Raw genomic sequence first — 7,768 nt, 5'->3', positions numbered from 1 at the left:
CAGTTCTTGAACAGTCATGGGAGTCGGATCTGGTCTGGGATCGGGAGCATTAGTAGCAGAGATTGTCAGGGCAGCAGAAAAGGAGGACCTGCGAGATGCTGGGAGTGGGACTGAGGCTGCCTGAAGCTGCTGAATTGAGCTGGGCGAGAATGTTAATGGCTGTCAGCTGATGCTGGCTGGTCACAGTGAGTTTGTGGATTGCGGCCGTGAGTGGGGAAATCGCAGACACTTGAGTCTGATTTTCTGCGGTGAGCTGTTGAATAGCTGCGGCTAGGGACGATACCTGTTCCTCCAAGTGAGACCAGGCTTGTCAGCACAAGATTATCTGCCTCGTTGCCTCCGTAACTTCACTGAGAACAGATTCCAATGCCTGTAGCTTGTCTCCTACCTGGCCAATGAATCTCATGGCCAAGGTCAGCTGCTCTCTCTCTGCTGGGTTCATCTTTGTTGTTCAAGACTTGGTGTTACCGGGTTTGGATATGGCCCAAATGCAGAATGAGAGACACAGAAGTAGGTCGATAGTTCACAGACTTTAATACAAACAGCGTTAAAGGGAAGATAAAACATAAACGCCAGGCCAAACAGGGCCATTAACTAAAACTCTCAAAAGGAAAACGAAGCCCACACTGCAGCTGAAAAGAACATCTAAACATTAAACAAATACTGCTAGTCTTCAGAGTCAGTGGATTTGAAAGTCCAATAGCTCAGGGAAGGCTGAATGCAAAACAACAGCGAAGCGTTGTTATGCTCTGTCCAAGTCTCGACAAGCACTATGACGGCAAGAATGGTGTTAAATACTATCACGATTAAATAATAATTACCTGACACGTGCAAATTTTCAAGCACAGTTGCCGTATCTACTGCACTGTCAAATCCATGGTTGTGACATGTCCTGGATTCGGGCATAAGTACAATTATGAGGAGTGCATAATAATATCTCCTTAGGAGTTTTTGGAGATTTAGCATGACATCTGAAACTTTTAAAACTTTGATGGATGTGTAGTGGAGCATATATTGACTGTCTGCTTCACAGTCTGGTATAAAAACACAAATACCCCTAAACAAAAAATCCTCCAACAAGTAATGGATAAGGCGCAGTCACAAGAAAATCTGAAGATGCTGGAAATCCAATCAACACACACAAAATAATATAAGAACTCAGCAGGCCAGACAAAATCTATGAAAAAGAGTAAGTGGACATTTCGGGCTGAGACCCTTCCTCAGGACCATTGAAGGGTCTTGCCCCAAGATGTCACCTGTTAACTCCTCTCCACGGATGCTGCCTGGCCTGCTGAGTTCCTCCAGCATTTTTTGTGTGTTGCTTGGATATGGCCTAGTCCATCATGGGTTAATGTCTCCCAATCACTGAGCATACCTACACGAATTCCTAAATGTTATTATTTCAGAGGACCTGTCCTGGGTCCACCATACCAACATACCATCTGGGTGTCTTTCACGCCTCCAGAATCTGCTCTCTGCTCCTCCTTCAGTCACAGTTCTGAACTCCACTGTTAGTATCTGCTATTCATTTTGACTTCAAACTTTTCCTTGGTTTTGTGGACTAACTTACTTCCATGTTCTTGACGGCTTTTAAAATTATCTGCAAAAGAGGAATAGTAAAGAGTCACCATATTACTAAGTCAGAGATTAACTATCTATTCAGTGCATTAGGGTAATAATGATTTCAACATTGCATAGGAATTCTACTGTGCTTTAAGTCAGCCAAATCTAATTTTGCTCCCCTACATAAATCCTGCTTTTTTCTGAATAGGACCCGATCCTTTTATATCTTTCTAAGTCTTGGTCAAATTCCCCCAAGGGTGCCCAAGAGTGGGGGAGCATGAGCACCCCAGTCAGACGGACACAACGACATCAGACCCAGGCAATGAATGAACGACTATGAGCAAGCAGCGTGCCTGTGGCAAAATCTACAAGAACGATCGCGGCTTGAAGATCCACCAAGCGAGGATGAAGTGTCTGGTGGGAGCAGGAGCAGCACAATGAGCAGGTGTCCAACCTGGTGAGACGAAGGAGATGCCAGGCCCAGAGTCACCCCATAGTGCCCGGAAACTCCAAGTGTTGCAAACTAATCCCTCTAACGTCAAGTCTAACAGGAGGCGGATCAAATGGCCTGCAGATAACATGACTTCACTGTGGAAGCAGTTTGATGAAGATGTCAATCAAATTCTGGAGGCAACGGTGAAGGGAGGGGTTGATAGGAAGCTGCAAGCCATGACAACAATCATTGTCAGCATCGCAGCTGAACGGTTCGGAGAAGAGGAGAAGAAAGGCTCCAAAGCACCTTACTCAAAGAACCAAAGAGCGTTGAGGATTCACAACATCAGGCAGGGGATGAAAGCACTGAAGTCCCAATACAAGGAGGAAGGAGAAGAGGAGAGGATTGGCTTGGGCCAGCTGATGTGCATACTACGAAAGAAGATCAGGGTCCTTCGCCAGGCAGAGTGACATCGGAGGCAGTGTCGTGAAAGGGCCCGAAAACGTGCTGCCTTTATTGCCAACCCCTTCAAGTTCACCAAGGAGTTGCTGGGGGAGAAGCACAGTGGGAAACTGGCCTGTTCGCAGGAAGACATAGACCAACATCTGAAGAAGATACATAATGATCCTGAAAGAGAGCAGGAGTTGGGAGAGTGCAACATCCTAATAGACCCACCTGAACCAGATGTGCAGTTCGACATGTCAGAGCTGCAACTAAAGGAGGTCAGAGAGGTCGTCCGCAAAGCAAGGACAAGCTCGGCTCCAGGACCAAGCAACACCTCGTACAAAGTGTACAAGAATTGCCCCAAACTCCTGCTGCATCTGTGGAAGATCCTGAGAATCTTCTGGAGAAGGGGGAAGATCCCAGAACAGTGGAGAGTGGCTGAAGGGGTGTGGGTCCTGAAGGAGGAAAGTGCTACTCAGATAGATCAGTTTCACATCATCTCCCTGCTGTGTGTTGAGGCGAAGATCTTCTTCAGTGCTGTTTCCAATCGGCTGTGCACCTACTGAGCAAAGAACACCTATATTGATACATCAGTCCAGAAGGGTGGCATTTCAGGGATGCCAGGCTGTCTGGAGCATACCGGTGTGGTGACATAGCTCATCAGGGAGGCCAGGGAGAACAAGGGCAACCTGTCAGTGTTGTGGCTCAACCTGGCAAATGCATATGGTTCCATTCTGCACAAGCTGGTGCAGCTCACACTGACCAAATTTCACATCCCTAGCAGAATCAGAGACCTTATCGCTGATTATTACAGCAACTTCAGGATGAGCGTCTCTTCAGGAACAATTACATAAACCTAGCTCAAGGTGGAGATCGGCACCATCACAGGGTGCACTATCGCAGGGACACTGTTCTCCCTAGCCATGAACATGCTCACTAAATCTGCTGAACCAGAGTGCAGAGGGCCCAGAATGAAATCCACTCAATGGCAACCACCTATCAGGGCATTCATGGATGACCTCACAGTCACCAAGAATCAGTCCCAGGCTGCCGGTGGATTCTGCAGGGGCTCGAAAAGCTGGTGGAGTGGGCCAGGATGCGTTTCAAACCAGCCAAATCAAGATCGATGGTCCTGAGGAAAGGGAAGGTGGAGAACAAGTTCTGGTTCAGCATTGCAGGCACAGCCATCCCAACCATCACAGAAAAACCAGTCAAGAGCTTAGGCAAGATTTTTGACAGCTCTTTAAGGACACAACATCCATTCAGGCGACCTGCACCAAGTTGGATGGCTAGATGAAATCTGTGGACAAGTCTGCCCTACCTGGGGAGTTTAAAGCCTGGGTGTATCAGCATGGCATTCTTCCCAGAATCCTGTGGCCCCTCCTCGTCTATGCAGTTCCGATCTCGACAGTCGAAACCTTAGAGAAGAGGATTTGCAACCACCTCAGGAAATGGCTGGGGCTGTCAAAGAGCCTGAGCAGCATCGCACTGTATGGATACCACAACAAACTGCAGCTGACCTTCAAATCCTTGGAGGAAGAATTCAAGGTAACAGGAGTCAGAGAAATGATACGTTATAGGGACTCGATCCGAAAGTGGCTAGAGCAGGGATCCAAGTAATTACTGGCAGGAAGTGAAGGGCAGAGGAAGCTGTTCAGGAGGCAGACACGAGGCTGCGTCACAGGAGGCTGGTGGGAGTGGTCACACAAGATCGAGCTGGGCTAGGATCCTTTCCAACTCCCCAAATGGACACCAGAGGGAAGGAAAGGCATCGTCTAGTTCAGGAGGAGGTGAGAGCAGTAGTGGAGGAGATGAGAGCCTGCAGGTGGTGGGAATGAAGCAACAGGGAGCTTGGACAAGATGGGAGAATGCGGTTGAGAGGAAAGTGACTGGGCTGATCTTTGGAAAGCTTAAGCACACCGCATCCAATTTCTCATCCAGGCAGTGTATGATGTGCTTCCAAGCCCATCAAACCTGCACACATGGGGCAAGGCAGAGTCACTGTGCTCCAAGCAAGGAACCGTGGAGCACATCCCCAGCAGCTGTGCAAGGGCACTTGGTGAGGGACGGTACAGGTGGAGGCATGATCAGGTCCTGAAGACCATCGCTGAAACCGTCAGCGCAGGAGTTGAGTGGGCGAAGCAGTCCCGACCCTCCAAGCAGACCATTGCCTTTGTCAGAGCTGGGGAGCAGCCAATACCTGCCAAAAGAACATCTGCAGGCATCCTGACCTCTGCAAGGGACTGGCAGCTGTTGGTGGACCTAGAACGGCAGCTGAAGTTCCCCAACCATATCGCAGCCAGCACCCAGTGATCAGTCATTGTCCTAGTGTCTGAGTCGACTAAGCCAGTGGTGCTGCTGGAGCTGACGGTCCCATGGGAAGATCGCTTGGAAGAGGCCTTTGAAAGGAAGCTCTCCAAGTATGCAGGACTGGTCAACACCTGTCAGTTGGCTCGATGGAGAGTGAGGTGTCTCCCAGTGGAGGTTGTTTGTAGGGGATTCGCAGCCCTTTCCTTAGTTAGAGCCTTCAGCAATTTGGGCATGGAAGGAGAGTGGAAGAGGAGAGCCATCCGCAGTATCACTGAAGTGGCAGAGAGGGCCTCAGGATGGCTGTGGCTCAAAAGAGGGGAGCCATGGAGTCATAAGTAGCTAGACATCTGGACACAAGCTGGGGTCTAATCAGCCCCGGCTGGGTCACATGGAGGAGGGAGTATGATGTTGAAAGACTTGAAACACCCATAGATTCCAGGAACATCACTGAAGATGTGTCCAGAGGCATCAGTAGACGTATGTACACAGCAAGTTCAAGTTCAAGTATAATTATAATTCAACCATACATGAATATAGACAAATGAAACAGTGTTCTTTTAGGGCTAAGGTGCAAAGCACATCACCAACAGCACACAGCACACTGCACATAGCACGTGGCACAAATATGATTACAATTTTAGAAAAAAACATAGTCTACAGAAAAGTAATAATCCAATCCCTAAGTGTCCAGCTTGTTGTACCACTGGTGGTCTGGAGGGTCTGGTGGTCAGAGCACATTTGTAAGATTGTGAGCAATTTTGGGTCCCATATCTAAGAAAGAATTGGAAGGGTTCCACAGGAGGTATATGTCAATGATGTTAGGAGTAAAAGGGTTAACATATGAGGTGCATTTGGAGGCTTTGGGGCTATACTCTCTGGAGTTTAGAAGAATGAGGGAGAGGGACCTCATTAAAATCTACTCAATATTTGCGTGGTGTTCTGCATAGCTACATTCCAATGAGACAGGAAACGATGGTAGGGTACAGGAACCATGATGCACAAAGGCTGTTGAAAATCTAATCAAAAAGAAAAGGAAAGCTTTTCAAAAATCTAGGTAATGATAGAGATCTAGAAGATTATAAGGCTGGCAGGAAGGAGCTGAAGAATGAAATTAGGAGAGCCAGAAGGGGCCATAAGAAGGCCTTGGTGAGCAGGATTAAGGAAAACCCCAAGGAATTCGACAAGTATGTGAACAGCAAGAGGATAAGACATGAGAGAATAGGACCAATCAAATGTGACAATGGAAAAGTGTGTATGGAACCGAAGGAGATAGCAGAGGTACTTAATGAATACATTGCTTTAGTATTCACTACGGAAATGGATCTTGGCAATTGTAAGGATGGCTTACAGCAGATTGAAAACCTTGAGAATATAGACATTAAGGAAGAGGATCTGCTGGAGCTTTTGGAAAGCATCAAGTTGGATAAGTCTCCGGGACGAGACTAGGTGTACCACAGGCTACTGTGGGAGGCGAGGGAGGAGATTGTTGAGCCTCTGGCAATGATCTTTGCATCATTAATGGGGATGGGAGAAGTTCCGGAGGATTGGAGGGTTGCAGATGTTGTTCTCTTATTCAAGAAAGGGAGTAGAAATAGCCCAGGATATTCAGTGGTTGGTAAATTGATGGAGAAGATCCTGAGAGGCAGGATTTATGAACATTTGGAGAGGCATAATATGATTGGGAATAGTCAGCATGGCTTTGTCAAAGGCAGGTTGTACCTTACAAGTCTGATTGAAGTTTCTGAGGATGTGACTAAACACATTGATGACAGCAGAGCTGTAGATGTAGTGTATATGGATTTCAGCAAGGCATTTGATAAGGTATCCTATGCAAGGCTTATTGAGACAGTAAGGAAGCTTGGAATCCAAGGGGACCTTGCTTTGTGGATCCAGAATTGCCTTGCCCACAGAAGGCAAAGAGTGGTTGTTGATGGCTAATACTCCGCATGGAGATCGGTGACCAGTGGTGTACCTCAGGGATCTGTTCTGGGACCCCTTCTCTTTGTGATTTGCATAAATGACCTGGGTGAGGAAGTGGAGGGATGGGTTAGTAAAATTGCTGATGACACAAAGATTGAAGGTGTTGTGGATAGTGTGGAGGGCTGTCAGAGTTTACAGTGGGACATCGATAGGATGCAAAACTGGGCTGAGAAGTGGCAGATGGAGTTCAACCCAGATAAGTGTGAAGTGGTTCATTTTGGTAGGTCAAATATGATGGCAGAATATAGTATTAATGATAAGACTCTTTGCAGTGCAGAGGATCAGAGGGATCTTGGGGTCCGAGTCCATAGGACGCTGAAAGTTGCTGTGCAGGTTGACTCTGTGGTTAAGAAGGCAGACGGTGTATTAGCCTCCATCAACAGTGGGATTGAGTTCAAGAGCCAAGAGGTAATGTTACAGCTCTATAGGACCCTGGTCAGACCCCACTTGGAGTACTGTGCTCAGTTCTGGTCGTCTCACTATAGGAAGGACGTGGAAACCATAGAAAGGGTACAGAGGAGATTAACAAGGATGTTGCCTGAATTGGGGAGCATGTCTTACGAGAATAGGTTGAGTAAACTTGGCCTTTTCTCCTTGCAGCGATGGAGGATGAGAGGTGACCTGACAGAGGTGTATAAGATGATGAGGGGCATTGATCGTGTGGATAGTCAGAGGCTTTTTCCCAGGGCTGAAATAGCTAGCACGAGAGGGCAAAGTTTTAATGTGCGTGGAAGTAGGTATAGAGGCGATGTCAGGGGTCAGTTTTTTACACAGACAGTGGTAGTTGCTTGGAATGGGCTGCCAGTGACGGTGGTGGTGGCAGATACAATAGGGTCTTCTAAGAGACTCCTAGATAGGTACATGAAGCGCAGAAAATTAGAGGGCTATGGGTAACCCTATGCAATTTCTAAAGTAAATTCATGTTCGACACAGCATTGTGGGCCAAAGGGCCTGTATTGTGCTGTAGGTTTTCAATGTTTCCATGTTTGAATTTTAAAAGGCCTAGAAAGAGTCGATATAGAGAGGATGAGAAGTTGC

At 47.3% G+C, this 7,768-nt stretch overlaps 1 pseudogene; it reads left to right on the top strand.

Moving 5' to 3' along the window:
- Positions 1 to 1,899: 1,899 nt before the first annotated feature.
- On the top strand, positions 1,900 to 5,089 carry LOC140193393 (uncharacterized; annotated as a pseudogene).
- The last annotated feature ends 2,679 nt before the right edge of the window (positions 5,090 to 7,768 follow it).

This window comes from Mobula birostris, unplaced genomic scaffold (assembly GCF_030028105.1).
Source record: "Mobula birostris isolate sMobBir1 unplaced genomic scaffold, sMobBir1.hap1 scaffold_601, whole genome shotgun sequence".
Taxonomy (NCBI): Eukaryota; Metazoa; Chordata; class Chondrichthyes; order Myliobatiformes; family Myliobatidae; genus Mobula; species Mobula birostris.
Note: the sequence above shows the minus strand (reverse complement) of the source record. Positions and strands in the feature narration are given on the sequence as shown.